The sequence below is a fragment of the Nyctereutes procyonoides genome, unplaced genomic scaffold, assembly GCF_905146905.1.
Source record: "Nyctereutes procyonoides isolate TBG_1078 unplaced genomic scaffold, NYPRO_anot_genome, whole genome shotgun sequence".
NCBI lineage: Eukaryota > Metazoa > Chordata > Mammalia > Carnivora > Canidae > Nyctereutes > Nyctereutes procyonoides.
Window position 1 is genome coordinate 24,029,616 of NW_026575024.1, and position 21,402 is coordinate 24,051,017.

The window sequence follows — 21,402 nt, forward strand, 5'->3', positions numbered from 1 at the left end:
AGTTCTGAATCCAGGCCTGTACGACAGACATCAATTCCAGTGCTGGACATTTGGGGAGAGGGAAGGAGCCACATTCTCTTGCACCTACTGAGCTTACCAGCATGATGGTGATGGGAAAAAGCAGAAAGGGACTTATAGGCAAATAATAAAGGCTAAAGGTTATCTTTATCACCATTAACGTTATTGGACACTATGCGTCAGGCATTGTGCCAAGTGCTTTCCTTGTCTTCATTTCCTCTTTGCAAGCACTAGTATTATCCCCTTATTTCAGATATGTAAACTGAGGCTTGGAGCGCTGACTTGCCCAAGCACACTCAGCCAGAGGGCTCCTATAAGGCTGTGCACTACTCTGAAATGGAGCCAAGAGCCACTGATGATATTAAGGCTCCAGGAGACAGAAACTCTCCCGACCCGGGCACTAAGCTCTGCACGCAAGTAAGCGGGCGCGCGCTCCGCCTCGCGCTCTCGGGGACGTTTGGCCACGTGACCAGGGCCCGCCCCCGCCCGCCCCGCCCCCTCCCGCGCTCCCACCCTCTCTCCCTCCCTCCCCCTCCCTCCCCAGCCCGGTCCGGCCCATCCCCCTCCCCGCCGGCTCCCTGAGGCCCTGCCGGGTCGGGCTGCGGGCGGCCGGGCGCCGACGGCCGGACAGACGGACGCACGCGAGGACGGACTGACGGACACACGGAGGGCGGCGGGCGCGCACGGCCCGGGCCGGTGCTCCGAGGCCCGCCCGGGAGGGCTGGGGCCGCGCTCAGGTGAGGTGACGGCGACGCGGGCCCGTAAGGGGTGGGCCCGCCGGGCGTCTGGGGTCCCGGTCCCGCTGGCTCCGCGGGAAAGGAGGCGCCGCCCGGGCCCGGCGCGGGAAAATGGCGCCGGCCGGCAGTGGAACACGGCTCCTGTGCGGGCCCGGCCCGGAGCCGCCCCGCCCGCCGCGCTCGTGTCCCCGTCGCCATGTTGGGGAGCGGGCCCCGGGCCTGCGGGCGGGGGTGCTGGGGGGAGCGGGGGCCGGCCGGGGTTGGGGAGGGTGCGCGACGCGGGGTCTAGGGCGCTGAGGAAGTGCAGGGCCGGCCGGGGTCTGCACGGGGTGGCGCTCCAGGCCAGAGGAACTGGCGGGAGCCGAACGTGGGGTCGTGGCTGGGGGTCGAGAAGGGACACTGAGTCCAAACGGAACTGGGGCCGGGGTCCTTGAGGCTGGAGGCCAGGACCGGAGTTTAGTCAGGCTATTCACGTTCGGGACCTCGGGGCCGGCAGGACCCAAAGGGGCGTGGGGTCCACGCTCAGGCTGTCAGAGCCGGGACAGTTCTTTGTGGAGGCGCGGAGGGTGGAGGGGGGAGGCTGTGATTAGAAATATTAGAAATGGGGGCCCTTTGGATACAGGCGCGAGTATGAGATTGGAGCGGTTCTCTGAGTCGCGGGGCCGAATTGCAAGTCGTCCAACTCGCGAGAGACTGAGGACATATGTTCCCCTAGCGTGTTCCACTCCCAAATAGGAAGAGCAATGGAAAATAGGAAGACTGATGAGAAGAGAGAAAAGGGAGACTGCGGTTCGGGTGCAGGAGCTGGCCAGCATAGGGTGGAACTGGTTGGCAAGAAGAAAGAACCTCCATCAACTTAGGGAGTTTGTGTGCGTCTTTAAAAGGAGGGACCGGGCTGTTTGTGGGCGGTGACCCAAGGTGTCTTCCCAGGAAGGGGACAGCCCACTGTTTTAAGAGCAGGGTCACCTGGGGAGGTCATCACAAAGGCTTTTTTTGAAGCCGGTAAGAATGGTTTAGAAAAACGAATGTGTGAATGAAAACTACAAGGGTCTTAGAGATCATAGAACAACTTCAGAACGTGTTAGGGATTTTAGCTGAGCAAGATAAAGTTGACTCCTCAAGATCTCACAAGTTCCTGGCTCGGGAGGTCCACCGCCTTAGTGGAATTTGTTAGCTCTGAGAAAATTGTTAAGGAGAGCTATAGCAGCAAAGAACGGTTACTCTGTTTTTGTTTTGGTAATTAGTTTGTCAGTAGAAAGACTGAAGAGGAATACAAAAAAAGTACTGGTAACCAGCTATTTGATCATTTCCAGCCTACCTGCATTTGTGCAAAGAAGTTATCTTCAGAACCCTTTGACTTCTAACTTTTTAGAGTTTTAAGAAATGCTCCTTCTGTTCTAGGGGTTTACAGCAAAGGGACACCGAAAAGTGAAAAAAGATAACAGTGAACAATGGTACACACCCAGGATTTCTATCTTGATCAAACTTTAATTGAAGTTTGATCAAGATAGAGAAGAGTTCAGAGTTCATATGGGTTATGGAAGAATTCTGAGGGAAACTATGAAATATTATGAAATAGTAGTTACAGGCTCCCATAAAATCAAAAAGGACTTTCAACAAAAAGGTTATGAAAATGTACATAGCAAGTAAGATTTTCAGTATATATCCAGTGCGTTTATACTATATATGTATATATATATATGCCCCCCACACACACACAGCATCAAGATTCATTTGTTCTGGATTATTTATTTATTTATTTATTTATTTATTTATTTATTTATTTATTTTGAGAGAGAGCGCGTGGGTGCTCATGAGAGTGGGGTGAGGGGCAGAAGGAGAAGCAGACTCCCCGCTGAGCAGGGAGCCCAATGTAGGGCTCCATGCTGGAATTGCGAGATCATGACCTGTGCTGCAGACAGAGGGTTAATCAACTGAGCCACTCAAGCATCCCTATCCTGGATCTTTCTAATGCAAGAAAGCCTGACTCTGTGCAGTAGACCCCTCTGCCATCTAGTAAAGCTGCTCAGAATGATAATAACCCCTCTCAGAATAATATTTTTAATTGAGTAAAACAAAATACACTGTATTATAGAGAAAACCATTATATTGAAATACCAAAATACACAAATTATAAAATAGTGATATAGATATACTTTATCAATACATTAAGAAATCAGATCTAGTGATGGGTGTGATAATTACAATTTTAACACATGGTGAACATAAATAATATTTTGAGATATCAGCAACAATTGTAAAGATATCTGTGGTAACTATGACACAGTTACTGTCACAGATACTGCTAATATTAGAGTGGTTTGTTGCCTACAATTTATATTTGAAGAAAATGGTAACTTTCAGTTAGAGGTTAGTGAAAATAAATAGGTGGGTTTTTTTTTTCCTATCCAAGTTCACAGACCCCTCTGAATTCTGTCTGTGGATTCCCATCTGTGAACCCCAGGTTAAGAAACCCTACTCCTACCACCAGGCATATCTTCTATTCAGCAGACATTTACTGTGCACTGAGATATTCTAAGCATTATGCCAGTCTCTAAGGATTCAAAGGTCTTTAAGGAGGGGTCTTTTCACTTTAGATATTCAATCTTATGAGAGAAATGAACATATAAACAATGATAGTTCAAGATGGTGAATGCCAAAGCAGTGTCAAAGGTTGTAAAAACATAGAGGTGGGCAATGTCTCAGCTCTAGGAGTCAGGGAAGGTTTTGTGAAGGGGTGATCCTAAAAGGTGAAAGAGTTTGCCAGATAGAGTTGGGAGAAAAGAGCTTCCCAGGTAAAGGCATGCATGTTCAGGGAATATAGTTGAATGTGGCTAGAGCATAATATATGTGTAGAAAAGTGGTCAGAGATGAGATGAACGTTTGTTTGGAACCTGGCTTCTTCTTAGCAAAAGGACTTTGCTAAGAAGTTTGGACTGAATCTTTAGCTGATAGGGAAGCATTCATGGATTCCAGGGAGTAGAGTATGTGATTTGGTTTAGTTTTAGGTGATAAATGGATGTTCTTTGTTTTTGTTTTTAATTTTTTTTTTATTATTCATTTATGATAGTCACACAGAGAGAGAGAGAGAGGCAGAGACACAGGCAGAGGGAGAAGCAGGCTCCATGCACCCGGAGCCCGGCGTGGGATTCGATCCCGGGTCTCCAGGATCACGCTCTGGGCCAAAGGCAGGCGCTAAACCGCTGTGCCACCCAGGGATCCCAATGGATGTTCTTTGAATGGAGAGTAGATTGGAGAGCACGGAAGAAATAACGAGGGCCTAGTCAAGGCAGAGGCTGTGAGCTTTGAACAAAGTTAGAATTTTCAGGTATTGATAATTGCCATTGCACATGGTAAAAGAAAAGGAATATTTTAGATTTTTGGTTTGGGATGATGGCTGTCAAAGAGGTTATAAAAAGGGTGAAAGGAAAAGGAAGCAACAATTTTCACAGATATTAAGGGAGAAGTTTTTTGGGGTAGAGTAATAGATTGGGAAACCATTGTGAAGCTATCAAGTGTGGTGTAGTTTTTGCTTAAGGAAATCAGAGGTAAGTGTCAGCAGACATAAAAGCAGGGAAAGTATTCCTAGAATGTAGGAAAATCACAACCATCTATATCAGGGTCAAGAAACTATGGGCCATGTCAGATTTGGCCCACCACCTATTCAGGTAAATAAAGTTTTATTGCAACACAAGCACAGTTATTTATGTATTGCCTTTAGCTCCTTTCACCCTACCAATGGCAGAGTTGAGTAGTTTCACGGGGAAGATACAGTTCACAAAGCTGAAAATATTTACTGTCTGGATTTTTACTAAAGATGCTTGCCAATCTGATCAGCATTTGAAGATTGGATGTTCAACTTCTGGTTTGCCATCTAGTTCCCATATAATGGAGAATAACCATCTTGGCTTTGTCCTTCTGGCTGGGTCCCCTATGTTCCTGTGTATCTGCAGTATGATGTAGATCCCTCGATATTTTATATTGGTCAGTGATGCCAAGGTCTGTTCTGGGGTCTGCTGTGTGGCAACTGTGGTTGTGACAGGTTTTCACAGCTTAGACCATGCTGAGGTTTGTTGTGCCATTTTTCTTTTGAGTTGTATTTTTCAAAAGATTTCCTTATATTTTCTGATTAGTAACCTTTGTTGGTTATGTGTATTACAGATACAGATAATTTCTGAGTTTGTTGCCAATTTTTAAAATCTCTTTTTCTTTTGTTAAAAGAAGTTGTTAATTTTCACAAATCTATCAATCTTTCCTCCCCCCAAGATTTCGGAATTGTTCTTTATGCTATCTTCTTGAATCTCCACTATTTTGTCTTTGATGTTTAGATCTCTAATCTATCTGGAATTGACTGTTGATGTGTGATGTGAGGTAGGGTCCAGTTTCATTTTTTCTCGAATGTATACCCAATTATCCCAGCACCATTTATTGAATGACATTTTGTTTGCAAATTGTGTGCTCTTTTGGTGGAGTCTAAGGTCCTAATTCTAGCTCTGTTGCTTGCTTATTGTGTGACCTTGGACAGGTTGGGTAACTTCTTTGTGCCTCAGTTTCTTTAGCTCTTATGTGTTGTATGTATATATGAATATATGTATATATGTATGTAGCTAGATAGTTAGCCAGTCAGCCCAACGTGGGACTTGAATTCACTACTGCAAGATCAAGAGTCTCATGTTCTACCTACTGAGCCAGCCAGATGTCCCAAGTTTCAACAGCTTTTAAAATAAGGATAATAAATAGTATTTATCTCATAGGGTGGTGAGGATTAAGTGAGTTAATTCAGGTAACATGTGGAATGGTGTGGCACCTAGGAAATGCTCAATAATGTTAGATGATATTTAGCACTGTTGTTCATTTCTGATTTCCAGCACCTGGCACAGAGTAGGGGCTCAATGTACTCAACACAATTGTCTGTTTAATTTGGTTTTGTCAAAACAGAATGGTTGAGAGGTAGGCTGAGTGTTATAGGAGATGCTTTTAGTTGCTGCAGTTTTAGCTGCTACCTCAGACTTTGCTGGGATGGAACTTCTCTCACCCCATCACTTCTTTTGCAGAGAACTTCTGTAACAGGATGCAAACCAGGAGTCTGTGATTGGATTTCACCTGCCAACATGTTCCATTTGGCTCAAATTTACACAGATTTCTGACTTACCTTGAAAATTTGAAATATCTGTCAATAAACTCATATTCTCTCATAGCAAACTCATATTCTCTCATAGCAACGGAGTAAAAGCTAAAGCTTTTAGATATGATGTGTGTTTGTTTTCTAGTCCCCTTCAGTCTTCATTTCTCCCTTATTTTGCTCATTTACTTTTACTGCCCTGTAGGCATTTGATTTTCTAGTTCGTACTTCACTGAGGTTTTAAATATTATGTTTCCTGAACCAGTAAATGATATGTTGGGGTAAGGGTCAGGATGGTCAGAAATTGACAGATGAGTTTGTGGGCAGGTAAAAACCAGTCTTTTTCTAAGGATGAGCCATTCTTAATCATAATGAATAAAATGATAATTGAAATTAAGAGATGAGATGAAATTAATTTCAAATCACTGAATAGGCATCTACTGTGTGCTGGGTACATTAGAAATTACCACATTGATGGTAGAAAAGAAAACTAGCTGGCTAGCTTTTATGAAACAAGAGATCCTTTTTTTTTTTTTTTTTACATTTTATTTATTTATTCATGAGAGACACACAGAGAGAGGGGCAGAGACACAGGCAGAGGGAGAAGCAGGCTCCATGCAGGGAGCCTGATGTGGGATTCGATCCCGGGACTTCAGGATCACGCCCTGGGCTGAAGGCGGGCGCTAAACCGTTGAACCACCCAGGGATCCCAGAAGAGATCTTTTTAATTGTTATGTGGAGCTGTTTTCCAATAGCTTGGTTGGGTGAGACAAAGAAAAAACAGGAATTCATTCATTTGCCAAACAGTATTTATTTATTTATTTATTCATTCATTCATTCATTCATTCATTTATTTATGATAGACATAGAGAGACAGAGGCAGAGACACAGGCAGAGGGAGAAGCAGGCTCCATGCGGGGAGCCCGATGCGGGACTCGATCCCGGGACTCCAGGATCACGCCCCCGGCCAAAGGCAGGCGTGAAACCGCTGAGCCACCCAGGGATCCCCGCCAAACATTTATTGAGCCCTACCTGGTAGCCCTTCTACCAGGCTAGAAGTCTGCAGGATACAAAGGTGATTCTAGTCAGGTTTTTTGTTTTTTGTTTTTTGTTTTTAATTCTAGTCAGTTTAAGTGTCATGTATGATATAGGTAATGTGTTATGAAGCTAGAATATCAGAGAATGGTACCTGAAAGAGGTAGCCTTTGAGTGGAGCTACCAAGATGGTGTAGCAATATGTATTTAGGAGATAGTAAAGAGTACAGTTTGGCTGGAGAACAGGATTGTTATAGGGCTATGGTTGGAGTTCAGGCTGGAAATGGAGATTGAACAACAATAGCAGTAATAATAGTAGTGGCTCATATTTTTTTGCATGTGTACTATTTACCAGATAACTTACCAAGCATTTATTAAGTAGTATTTCTTTTAATCCTCACAACAACTCAGTGAGATAGGGCACTAATTTTTATACCTTTTTACAGATAAACTGAAGAAAAGAGCTAACAGTTATTAGGGAGAGAATCTGAGTCCAGGCAGTCTAATTACAAGGCCTATGTTAGTCTCTGTATACTATAAAAGTAAATCAGGGAAGCCTTTTATACTTTTCAGTTCCAGACTGGGAAATTCGGACTTGATTGACTAAGTAATGAGGAATCATCAAAAGTTTTTATCCATATGGTAACATAATGAAATCTGTACCTTAGGAAAGTAAGCCTGTTAGTGAAGTGTAGGAACAACATGAGGAGAAAGAAATATGGAGCTTGTTTACTCTCTTTCTCATCACTAGATCAGTGCTCCTTCAGAGCTGACCCAGTGTCTATTTGTCCCTTCCTTCAGCTCTACTGTCTACCTATTGTGTTGTCTGGTACGTGTATTTTTTAAAAATCTAATCTTTTTTCTACATTACTTTATTCTAAAAAGGACCTGAGGTTGTTGCCTAGGAGCTCAATAATCATTTGCTGAGTTAATTAATAAATGACTAGAGGTAGAGGTAGATGTATACATAAAGGGAGTAGTATGGCTTTGTTGGAGTAATGCAGCCCTAGAATTTGGTGATATGCTATATTTTATATATAAGCCTTATAAAGCAAAAGCCTGGAACCACATCTTTAAAACATTTTTTAAAATTTTTATTTATTTATCATAGTCACAGAGAGAGAGAGAGAGAGAGAGGCAGAGACATAGGCAGAGGGAGAAGCAGGCTCCATGCACCGGGAGCCTGATGTGGGATTCGATCCCGGGTCTCCAGGATCGCGCCCTGGGCCAAAGGCAGGAGCTAAACCGCTGCACCACCCAGGGTTCCCGGAACCACATCTTTAACTTGTGAAGAATTGTAGTCTATTAATGATGAGTTAATATTAACTATGTCAGTTAAAAGGCTAAGCTCATAGAAACAGGATGGTGGTTGCCAGGGCCCGTGGGTAGGGGAAATGGAAATATGTTGGTCAAGGTATATAAACTTCCAGTTTTAAGATGAGTAAATTCTGAGGATCTAGGGTACAGCATGGTGGGTATAGTTAACAATAATGTATTATATACTTGAAAGTTGTGAGAGAGTAGATCTTAAATGTTCTTGCCACACTGGAAAAAAAAAGGTAATTATGTGAAGTGATGGATGTGTTAACTAACTTTATTGTGGTAATTTTGCAGTGTATATGTGTATCAATCTCATTGACATTTGAACACAATGCTATAAGTTGATTATATCTCAATAAAGCTGGGGTGAAAAATCTTTGTTAATATTATCACCAAATTCAGAGGGTATTCATACCTTATTTTTTTTTAAAGATTTTATTTGGGATCCCTGGGTGGCGCAGCGGTTTAGCTCCTGCCTTTGGCCCAGGGCACGATCCTGGAGACCCGGGATCGAATCCCACATCAGGCTCCCGGTACATGGAGCCTGCTTCTCCCTCTGTCTATGTCTCTGCCTCTCTCTCTCTCTCTCTGACTATCATAAATAAATAAAATAAAAAAAAATAAAGATTTTATTTATTTATTCATGAGAGACACAGAGAGGCAGAGACACAGGCAGAGGGAGAAGCAGGCTCGCGGCAGGGAGCCCAGTGCAGGACTTGATCCTGGATAGGACCAGGATCACGCCGGGTCTAAGGCAGATGCTCAACCACGGAGCCACCCAGGCGTCCTGCATTCATACTTTAAATAGATATTTAGGGGGCCGCCTGGGTGGCTCAGCGGTTTAGCACCTGCCTTCGGCCCAGGGTGTGATCCTGGGGTCCCAGGATCAAATCCTGCATCGGGCTCCTTGCTTGGAGCCTGCTTCTCCCTCGGCCTTTGTCTTTGCCTCTCTGTGTATCCCTCATGAATATATAAACAAAATCTTTAAAAGATAATAAAAATTTAAAAATAAAGATAAATATTTAGGTTTGTATTTAACATTAACCAGCTACAACCACCACCACCCCTCCCCCCCAATCCAATGCACACAAAAAAGCAACAAAAGCTCCCATTAACTGGCACCTTTACCAATATTGAACCTGTTGGGGCAGCCCCAGTGGCTTAGTGGTTTAGCCCCAGCCCGGGGTGTGATCGTGGAGTCCCGGGATCGAGTCCCACGTCAGGCTCCCTGCATGGAGCTTGCTTCTCCCTCTGCCTGTGTCTCTGCCGCTCTCTCTCTCTGTGTGTCTCTCATGAATAAATAAAATCTTTAAAAAAAAATTGAACCTGTTGGATATTAGTTCTATAGTACCATTTGTGTATATTTTCTAAAGACCAGAAAACAGCAGTTTATCACAGGAAAAAATAGTTGCAAATTTGTGAATCAGATTCCTATTTTGGATTTTACATAGGAGTATTGTTCATTAGGTTAAGTCCCTGGTCATAATTTTAAATAGTATATGAAAGTAAGACTGTGTCCCTTCTATAAAATACAGACTTAAAAAGTTCAAACACTTAGAGAAATCAAAGACATTGTGATTTACCATCAAATGCTAATATAAGTAAGAAGATTTTAGGTAAACCAGCATCTGACTAGACTTAATAAGAGACCGATCAATAAACCCAAATAATGGACTTGTTAAATATTCTTTCCCATTGTGAATATTAATAGCAGTATTTGCATATACATATATGCACATATCCATGTAAAATATATTGATATAATTGATATAAATCTGAATCTGGCACTTTCCTAAAAAAGATGAGCCTTCAGCTGAGTTCTTTTAGATTATGTTCAACTCTTTAGTGTGTGTGGAAATGACTCAGAAGCATTGTAATCAGAATAATTGTGGAGGAAAATGTGATTGTGATAGTATATATTGACTGCCTACCAGTGTTAAGAGGTATATCCAGTTGGTGAATAATCAGTTTCTGCCTTCCAGGAAACTAATTCATCTGGGAAAGTGATGTGAACATATAAAAGGAGGGGGAGCATAAATGTTTTAAATGAGACTATAAGTGCTATGGAAATTCTATGGAAATTCAGGAGAGGGAGAGAGTACTACTACCAATTGGAAGATCAGAGAAGACTTTATAGAAAAGGTGGTATATTTCCTAGGGCTGCTGTAACAAACTACCATAAGCTGGGTGGCTTAAAACAACAAAGATTTATTCTCTTTTGGTTCTTGACACTAGAACCTGAAGTTAAGGTGTCATTAGAGCCATCTTTTCTCTGGGACTTAGGGTGGAATCCTTCCTTGCCTCTTCCTGGCTTCCATCAGTTCTTGATGTTTGGTTTTTTTGTTTGTTTGTTTGTTTTCTTTTTTTTTTTTTAAGATTTTCATTTATTTGAGAGAGAGAGAGAGAGAGAGAGAACGAGTTGGGGGAGGGGCAGAGGGACAAGTGATGGGGCTCAGTCCCAGGACCCCAGGAGATCATGACCTGAGCCAAAGTCAGTTGCCTAACTGACTGAGCCACCCAGGTTCCCCAGTTGTTGGTGTTTCTTGATTTGCAGCTATATCATCACAATACTCTCCGTATCTCTGTGTCCAAATTTACCCCTTATAAAGAACCAGTCAGGGGCATCTGGATGGCTCAGTTGGTTAAGCATCTGCCTTCAGCTCAGGTCATGATTCCAGGGTCCTGGGATCGGCTCCATGTTGGCTCTCTGCTCAGCAGGGAGCCTACTTCTCCCTCTCCCTCTGCCTGCTGCTCCCCCTGCTTGTGCTCTCTCTGTCAAATAAATAAATAAATAAAATCTTAAAAAAAAAGACACTAGTCATTGGATTAAGGGCCTACTCTACTCTACTCTGACCTCATATTAACGAATTATATCTGCAGTGATCCTATTTCCAAATCAGGTTATATTCTGTGATCCTAGAGGTTAGGACTTTAATAAATCTTTTTGTGGGATACAGTTTAACTCGTAGCAGTTGGCATGATACAGAGGTGCTACAGAGGCATTAAATTAAAATTTATTAAATAAGTAGAAGGGTAAGATTGCAATGAGTTAAGGAGAGAGGAACCAAGGGTATGAGGGACATAGGAAAGCAAACATGAAATGGTGAGAAGTCTGTTTTGTTGGTGTGTTGAAGAGTTGTGGGGAGATGAAACCAGAGTAGTTTGTTAGGGCCCTAGATGGCAGATCTAGGACATTCAAATGTTGCTGAGTGGGTACTATATGGGAACAGGATGGCACTGCAGAATTTTGCAATATGGTGGGTAACTGATTCAAGCTTTGGATAGCTAATTCAAGCTTTAGGGAGATTCTCTGATAAGGTGATCATGAATAAGTAGACACCCCAAATCAAAACAGATGGTTGATGATTTAACACACCCAGCCTCCCTCATTTGCCTATGCCAGTAACTTTACCAGAACAGTCAGGAAATTCCTCTTATGTAAAAAACAGCACTAGCCAAAACACCACAACAGCACTCTTTGAGGATTTTATTCGCCTCTTGGTCAGTCATTCGTCGACATTGAGATACATTAGCTCTTTAATCTTTAAGATCTCTATTCAGAGGCCTCTCCGTGGATTTCAGATTAGTAATTATGTCACTCTTCATTTTCTTTCAAACTTTTCTTCAAAATCACCTCTTTTCCATGATTTTTCTCAGAACTCTCTTCAGTCTTTCCATATCTTTCTTAAACATCTGACTAATGGAAAGAATGAAGGAAGATTGTGTACTGTCCAAGCCAACAGACAGATGTGATCAGGTAAAATTCAAAATAGTCTGTAGGCTGAAAGACACCACTTATGGCATCTAACAATATGGGGAAAATCTCTTTGAGCCTCTGACTTATTTTGTTGGTTTATATTGTGCTCAGTTAAATTAACTATATTTGTGTTAGGAAGAGTAGTTCTAGGAATCTGAAATTTCCTATTTCACGGATTTATCTTTTGTTTCTTATACTAAAATGTCAGAATTGAAGTTTAAAAAATAATGTTAATATTCCCTAATCCCTTAAATGTCCAGTATTCCTACCAGGAACAAACCAGTGGTCATTACTGTATTGAAATGTCAGTGTTGGGCAGCCCACGTGGCTCAGTGATTTAGTGCCGCCTTCTGCCCAGGGTGTGATCATGGAGTCCCTGAATCCGGCCCCGCGTTGGGCTCCCTGCATGGAGCCAGCTTCTGCCTGTGTCTGTGCCTCTCTCTCTCTCTTTCTCTGTCTCTCATGAATAAATAAAATCCTTAAAAAAAAAAAAACAGTTGTCAATACAGTAATGACAATGTATTTGACAGGCGTTTTGTGGATTCTTTCAGGGTACTAAGTTTCTGTGATTTGATTGGAAGTTTGCGTAAATTTTCCCTTGAGAGCCCTGAATTTGGAAACAAGAAGCATGTAGTAGTTTTATAAGAAATTCATTAAAAAAAAAAAAAGAAAGAAAGAAATTCATGAGATGTAGGAAGGATGAGATTGGATCTTTAGTTGTGCTATGGCAAATCATTTTGGCAGTTCACGTTTAACTGTTTATTCAGACACTTTATGAATGCCTTATACATTATCCTGAAACATTTAAGGCTATGTGGTTAACAGGCCGCTTATTGTAAGTACTACAAGTGTAATATCCAGATTTAGGCATTCATATAAATGTTATTTAAAATTTCTCATTCTACAAAATTTTGTTTCTTATATAGTAACTTCAGAAACAGGAAGGTACCTACCTATCCTGCCTGATATATAATAAGTAGTCAAGGGTAGTTGAACAAATGCATCCATTGAAAGTATTCAAATTCTGGATTAGAAATTATGAAGGACTTCTCTGCACATATTTTCTATTTAAAAAATAACTCATGGGGGTGGCTGGCTGGCTCAGTTGGTGGACCATGTGACTCTGGATCTCAGGGTTGTGAGTTCAAATCCCACATGTTGGGTATAGAGATTACTTAAAAATAAAATCTTTCAAAAAATAATAACTCATGGTCTGTAAGTTTGAAATTATTTCACTTGATCTTAGCCAAAAAGCCCAGAGTGATTGAAATGATTTCAAAATATAAAGTTAAAAATAAAAATCCATGCAAAACAGTCTCTTTGGAAAAAAAAAAAGTCTCTGGTAATAGTGAGAATATTATTCCTAGCTGTCCTTTTTAAGATTTTTTTTAAAGATTTTATTTATTTATTTGAGTGAGAGCAAGAGAGATCACAGAGGGAGAAGAAGCCAACTCGTCAGTGAGCAGAGATCCCACTGTGGGGCTCGATCCCAGGACCTAGAGATCATGACCCGAGCTGAAGGCAGATGCTTAGCTGACTGAGCCATCCAGGCACCCTTAAGGTTTTATTTTTAAGTAATCTCTACACCCAACATGGGGTTTGTACTTAAAACCCCAAGATCAAGAGTCACATGCTCTACTGACTGAGCCAGCCAGGCACCTCTATTACTAACCTTCTGTCAGAAGGAAAGGTTTGCACCCAGACAACAAATCACTTCGCACAAGCTGAAGATATGCTTGTGTTTATGAGACAGAATCCAGAAGAATTCTGGGATTCTTATTTTACAAAGCTGTTTATTTATTTAAAGTATAGTTGACATACAATGTGACATTAGTTTCAGGTGTCTACTATAGTGATTTGATAACTCTATAAGTTGTGCTATGTTCACCGCAAGTGTACCTGTTATCTGTCACTATAAAACTCTATTGTAATACCACTGATTATATTCCTTATGCTGTACCTTTCATCCCCATGACTTATTCATTCCATAACTGGAAGCCTGTGCCTACCTCCCACTCCCCTTCACCTATTTTGCCCACCCCCCAACTCCCATTACAAATCTATTTCAAACATTTGAATGGAGATATTCATTGTTTAAAGGGAAAGCAGATAGAATAACTAAATTTCTTGGTAAATAGTCCTTGAGTTTTCTTAAACAGAAGGAACTCAAGATCCTGTTTAGCTCTAGCTTAGTGATCCATCCTCTCATTTTATAATTTAGAAATCTTAGGTCCAAAGAGACATTATCCTTTGTACCAACTGTATGGGAAGATTACAACTAGAACTTGAGGCACATGTACTCTGCTATGCTTAGCCTCGCTTTCTTTCCATTCTGTTACCCTGTGTTTCATTTTAATAAAATAACGCTAGTCTGTTCTCAAGATATACTCAGTTAATTTTACTAGTAATCATTTGACATTTGTATTGAAAACATTATTAAAAACAGATTCTGCAGTTAGGAAATCATTGCATGGGCATTAGGCTTTATTTAACTTCTTTTGTGGATGGTGCAGCAGCTGTGATAGTGCATGGCTGCGAACCAGGACATCTATATTTTCTATTTGCTTGCTTGGTTTTTGCATTGTCATTTGTGATGAAAATTTTTTCAGAGTGTAAGTAGAAGAGTAAATGCTAAATTAAAAAGTATATTACCATTGGCACATTTATAGTTTTACAACAAAAGAATAGGAAAATGACAAGAAAGACTTAGTCTGTAGCTAACATACATAATCTAGGGCAAATCATGTAACCTCTGTGGGACTGTTTCTGCTACATACTTCATTTATTAGAATCATTTAGGGGTACTGCCCAAGACAGATTTATTTGTTTTTTAATATTAACTAAAGTATAACACATACAATGCAAAGTGCACAAATCATAAGGATAATGAACACACTTGTATAACCACTATTGATGTATTTTTAAAAAGCTTTCTTAATGATTATGAAAGTTTTCTTTTTTAAAAACCACTGGATTAAGACTATGAATAATCTCTTTTAACAACTCTTTTTAGAGTGAAATTAGCAGAAACAATGGTAGAAAATAGGAATTTGGGCAGTTACAAAAATATATTTTAAACAAGTTCATTGGGCTTACGTATTTAGTCTTTTCTTCTGATGTTTCTCTTCTTCCTCTTTGCCCTTTTCCCTTTCTGTCTAGGTCCTGGATGGAATGGAGAGGGGTCCTACTGAACGTCTATTATCTTTTCTGAGAGTGGTCAGAGAGTTCTTAAACAGGTCTGTTGTTTATATAGAACACAAATGCAATCTTGTTTTATTAAAGAAATAGATTTCAATATATAAGAAAAGTATTGAAAAAAAAAAGAAAAGGATTGAATTAGCTAGAAATAGAATTTACTTTTTAAAAAAGAAGGCATTTTAATCTCTGATCTTTAATCATTTTAATGTCCATGGGGCATTTTAGTTTGGTAAGCTACATTTGACATGTGAATTGGACTGAGGACAATGGAATTAAATAAGATCCTCTTATTAGAAAACCAGTTTCTTAATAAAAAAGCAAGTGAGCTTTGTCTTTTTAAGTTATGTTGAATATATGTAATATGGTAAAATTCTTTATTGGTTTCATGAGAAGCACTGAGAAAAGATTAAAAGTGAATATCTTAGTTGTGTATGATTCTGGAGGGGAATGGAGGCATGAATAAACCCAAGAAGAAAAATAATTATCTGGCCCTCTTATGTTTTCAGAATTCTTAACATTGGAGGTAGGGGGAATGGTACCTTGCAATCTCACTCAGAGAAAGGCAAATGCGTAGAGTTTGGGTTTTGTTTTGTTTTCCCTTTTGTCTGTCTCTGTTACCAAGAATGAATTTTAACATTATTCAGTCAGATAAAAACTCTAGCTTAGTGATTTTCCAAACTTCTCTTCACATTGGACTCACCTGTGGAACTTGGCAAATTATCAATGCCTTTGTCTCCCTTCCTTCCCTACTCTTCACTCTATTGTGATTTAATTGGCCTGGGGCTATGACTTGGGTTTTTGAATTTTTAATTTTTTAAAAATGTTTTATTTATTCATGAGAGAGACAGAGAGAGAGGCAGAGACACAGGCCGAGGGAGAAGCAGGCTCGATGCATGGAGCCCGAGGTGGGACTCGATCCTGAGACTCCAGGATCAGGCCAAAGGCAGGCGCTAAACTGCTGAGCCACCTAGGCATCCCAGTTTTGGAATTTTTTAAAGATCCATAGGTGATTCTAAAGTACAGACAAGTTGGGGAATCACAGCTTTAGCTAATTAAAGCAGATCTGGCCACTGTTGCAACTTGTGACCTTTTTTTGCCTAAATATTTGTATAAATACATAAAAAGGGGGATAAATATTTTGATTTAAAAATCCAGTACCTTGGGACACCTGGATGGCTCAGTGGTTTAGCGCCTGCCTTCTGCCCAGGGCATGATCCTGGAGTCCCGGGATCGAGTCCCACCTCGGGCTCCCTGCATAGAGCCTGCTTCTCCCTCTGCCTGTGTCTCTGCCTCTCTCTCTCTCTCTCTCTCTGTCTCTCATGAATAAATAAATAAAATCTAAAAAAAAAAAAATTGTGTCGAACTACAAAAGACCTTGAATAGGCAAAGCAGTCTTGAAAAAGAAGAACAAAACCTGAGATACCACAATCCCAGATTTCAAGATACTATGAAACTATAGTAATCAAAACGGTGTGATACTGGCATAAAAATAGACACAGAGCAATAGAACAGAGAGCCCAGAAATAAGCCCGCAATTAAATGGTCAATTATTCTGACAAAGGGGGCAGCAGGAATATGCAATGGGAAAAAGTTTCTTCAAGCAGTGGTAGGGAAACTTGATAGTGATATGCAAAAGATTGAAACTGGACCACTTTCTTTCACCATATACAAAAATAAGCTCAAAATGGAGTAAAGAACCTAAATGTGAGACCTGAAGCCATAAAAATCCTGGAAGAGAACACAGGCAGTAATTTCTCTGGTATCAGCTCTGGCAGTGTTTTTCTAGATATGTCTCCTAAGGCAAGGGAAACAAAAGCAAAAATAAACTATTTAGACCACATCAAAATAAAAAGCTATTGCACAGCAAAGGAAACAATCAACAAAACAAAAAGCCGCTGAATGGAAGAAGATATTGCAAACAACTTATCTGATTAAGAGGTTAGTATCCAAAATATATAATGAATTTACACAGCTCAACACAAAAAAACCCCAAATAATCCAGTTTAAAAATGGACATAAATAGACATTTCTCCAAAGAAGACATCCAGATGACCAACAGTCACGTGAAAAGATGCTCAACGTTGTTCATCATCAGAGAAATGCAAATCAAAAAACCACGATGAAATATCACCTCTCACCGGTCAGAATGGCTAAAATAAAAAAAAACAAGAAACAACAAGTATCAGAAAGGATCTGGAGAAAAAGGAACCGTCATGCACTGTTGGCAGAAATGCAAATTGGTGCAGCCACCTCAAAATATTAAAAACAATTAGCAAAAACAAAACAAAACAAAAAAACAATTAGCATATGATCCAGTAATTCCACTACTGGATATTTACCTAAAAAAATGTGAAAACACTAATTCTAAAGGATATGTGCACATCTATGTTTATTGTAGCATTATTTACAATAGCAAGATTATGGAAGCAGCCCAACTGTCCACCAATAGATGAGTGGGTAGGAGCACTGAGTGGCACAGTCAGTTAAAACCTCTGACTCTTGGGACACCTGGGTGGATGGCTCAGTGGTTGATCATCTGCCTTTGGTTCAGGGCGTGATCCTGGAGTCCCGGGATTGAGTACCACATCAGGCTCCCTGCATGGAGCCTGCTTCTCCCTCTGCCTGTCTCTGCCTCTCTCTGTGTGTCTCTCATGAATAAATAAAACCTTAAAAAAAAAAAAAAAAAAGAAAACCTCTGACTCTTGGTTTTGGCTCAGGTCATGATCTCAGGGTCATGAGATGGAGCCCTGCCTCAGCCTCCATGCTCAGCATGGAGTCTGCTTAAGGTTTTCTCTCCCTCTCCCTGTGCCCTTCCTCCCACCTCTTCTCTCTCTCAAATAAATAAATCTTTTTTTTTTAAATAGATGAGTGGATAAAGAAGATGTGATATATATATACACAACAGGATATTACTCAGCCATAAAAAAAAAAAAAGAATGAAATCTTGCCTTTTGCAACAACATGGATGGACCTAGAGGGTATAGTGCTAAGTGAAATAAGTCAATCAGAGAAAAACAATACCATATGATTTCACTCATATGTGGAATTTAAGAGACAAAACAAATGAGCAAAGGAAAAAAGAGACAAAAAACCGGACTCTTAAATAAAGAAAACAAACTGCTGGTTACGGGGGAGGGGGATGAAATAGATGAAGAGGATTACGCTTATTTTGATGAGCACTGAGTAATGTATAGAATTATTGAATCACTGTATTGTACACCTGAAACTAATATCACATTGTATGTTAACTACATAATATAAAAAATATATATCAAGCACTCTTATAACTCAATAGTCAAATATTCCAATTTCAGAAATTAGCAAAGGATTTGAATAGATATTTGCAAATTATGCCAGTGTCAAATAAAAACGAAAAGATGCTCAACACCATTTGGCACCAGGGAAATGCAAATCAAAATCACAGTGAGATACCACTCATACCCACCAGGATGGCTATAATCAGAAAGGTAATAACAAGTCTTGGTGAGGATGCAGAGAAATTGGAACCCTTGTACACTGCTGGTGGGAGTATAAAATGGTGTAACTGCTTTGTAAAACAGTTTGGCAATTCCTCAAAAAGTTAAACATAGAATGTATGACCTAGCACTTTTATAGCTGTAATATATAGCTGTAAATATATAGCCATATACATATATATATATTCAAGAGAAATGAAAACATATCCATGTAAAAGCTCATATTACGAATATTCATAGCAACATTATTCATAATAATGAAAAGTGGAAGCAACTGAAAAGTGAATGGATAAATAAATAGGGTATTTTTTGGTAAGGGATATTGTTTGGTGATTTTAAAAATGTTACTTGCAGGATCCCTGGGTGGCTCAGTGGTTTAAGTGCCTGCCTTCGGCCTAGGGTGTGATCCTGGAGTTCCAGGATCCAGTCCCACATCGGGCTCCCTGAATGGAGCCTGCTTCTCCCTCTGCCTGTGTCTTTACCTCTCTCTCTCTGTCTCTCATGAATAAATGAATAAAATCTTTTAAAAAAATGTTATTTGCTCCAACACCTTCAAAACATGCGAAGTGAAAGAAGCTGGTCACAAAAGATCAGTTATTATATGGTTTCTGTTATATGAGGTATCTGGAATACACAAATGCTCTTTGATCTAGTCTATAACTCTTTATTATTTATTATTTATTTATAAATATTTTATTTATTTATTCATGGGGGGGGGGGCAGTTACACAGGCAGAAGGAGAAGCAGGCTCCATGCAGGGAGCCTGACATGGGACTTAATCCCGGGTCTCCAGGATCAGGCCCTGGGCTGAAGGCGGCGCTAAACTGCTGAGCCACCTGGGCTGCCCCTCTTTACCCTTTAAAAGGAGAACTTAACCCATTAAATTAACAACAGAATTTTTGAACGTATTAGCAGAATTGTTCATAGTACTCAGATGAAGATAATGGTGACTAGTAATAGTTCATCTTTATTTCATATCTTATAGATCTTCCTTTTTAATGATTTTTTTAAAAATAGCTTTTATTCAGTGCTCTTTATTCAATAAATAAGCAGCATTGAATAAATAGAAAAATAATATAGAAAGGAAAAAAATCCCAATCCCAAGTAATAGATACAGTTAAATGTCAAGGATAAGGAGCATAGTATTCCATTCCTTACTTAGAGGATTTAGGGTAGTGTTAGAGTTATGAGTTAGAAATAGGGTTAGGGTTAGCAATCATTCAAAATGGCTGTAAAGGAGTAGAGACGATGGTAAGTGGCCAATTTCTGATGACTGTGTAACTGTAGTACGGCTGGCTAGTCTTGCACCTTTGTAGACACTTCTGGATGTTGCGTATTAAAGGCCCAGAATTCACACTCTTCATTTGTGCTTAGAATTTGTCTTCCCATGAAGGCTATAAAGCTGAATAGGAAAAACCCATTTAACCCATGGTTATTAGAAAGGAACTGAAGGCTATTAAGTACCTGAACATTTGAAAGATGTTTGAAAAAGAATGGAGGACAATAAGAGGTAGAATTTTGTCTGAACAATTAGAAGTTGATGATTTAAAAAATAGCATTGATGCTAATCATATTTATAACAATTTTTTAGACTTCATGTTTAGCTGATTTCATCCCGTCTCAAGGTCTTTGTTTTTGGTTAATTATTATTAGATAATATTTTTATGAAAAGTATCTGGGATCCCTGGGTGGCGCAGCGGTTTAGCGCCTGCCTTTGGCCCAGGGCGCCATCCTGGAGACCCTGGATCGAATCCCACGTCGGGCTCCCGGTGCATGGAGCCTGCTTCTCCCTCTGCCTGTGTCTCTGCCTCTCTCTCTCTCTCTCTCTCTCTGTGACTATCATAAATAAATAAAAAAGATTTAAAAAAAAAAAGTTTTAAAAAAAAAAAGAAAAGTATCTGATAAAAGTATCTTTATGTTAGTTTCAGACTGAATGACTGCTTGGTCAGGGAGAGGACAGAATTATTAGGTCACATTATTTTCCACTCCTAATTCTTTACTATTTTGCCATTGATTTCTGATCTTACGAAGCAGAAATCCAAGGTCAGCCTGATTTCTGGTCATCTGTGTATGACTTCTTTATTGCTTTGTGGGTTGATTGTGGGGCATTTTCTTTATCCTTAAAATCTAAAAGTTTGACTAGAAAAAAATCTAGCTGTCACTATCTTTTCAGTAATTTTGCCTGGTATTTTATGAGCTCTTTTGAGCTAGAGATGCAGAACATTTTTTGACTCAGAAAAGTATTCATTTCCCTTTTAAAAAACCTTTGATTATTGGGGCCCCTGGCTGGCTCAGTGGTCTGGATCTCAGGATTGTGAGTTCAGGCCCCATGTTGGGCATGGAGCCTACTTAAAAAAAAAAAAACAAAAAAGCAAAAAACAAACAAACAAAAAAAGCTTTGATTATTGTTTCTGTTCATTTGTTCTCTCTTTATCGATCTTCTTTCATAATTTCCATTACTTTGTCCTTTCCATCTCTATTATGGAAGTTTCTCAAATATGTCATCCCCATACATCTAATTAAATATTCTGCTCTTTATAACTTTTAGTAAAGATCTGAAATCTGAGGTGACATATTTACTTTTTTACATTATTTTTCCTTTGCTTTTTCTCCTCTATTATTTCCACTTTTGTATCTCAACTACTTCTTTTCATTCCTGTCTAGGGACTTTGATCTCTCATTTTAATGTTTTATCAAATCTATTGAGAATAATGTAGTTTTTTTTATTTATTTATGATA

At 39.9% G+C, this 21,402-nt stretch overlaps 1 protein-coding gene across 6 annotated transcripts in view; it reads left to right on the forward strand.

Moving 5' to 3' along the window:
- Nucleotides 1–562: 562 nt before the first annotated feature.
- Nucleotides 563–21,402, forward strand: part of NCOA6 (nuclear receptor coactivator 6) — an 85,829-nt gene continuing 64,989 nt past the window's right edge. For 4 of the 6 annotated variants that reach the window (XM_055345719.1, XM_055345744.1, XM_055345751.1 and 1 more), the window contains exons 1-2: nt 563–755; nt 15,149–15,225. The gene's annotated coding sequence lies outside the window, so the exon portion shown is untranslated. The remainder of the gene's footprint in view (nt 756–15,148; nt 15,226–21,402) is intronic. The other 2 variants (XM_055345729.1, XM_055345736.1) reach the window with 1 other exon arrangement.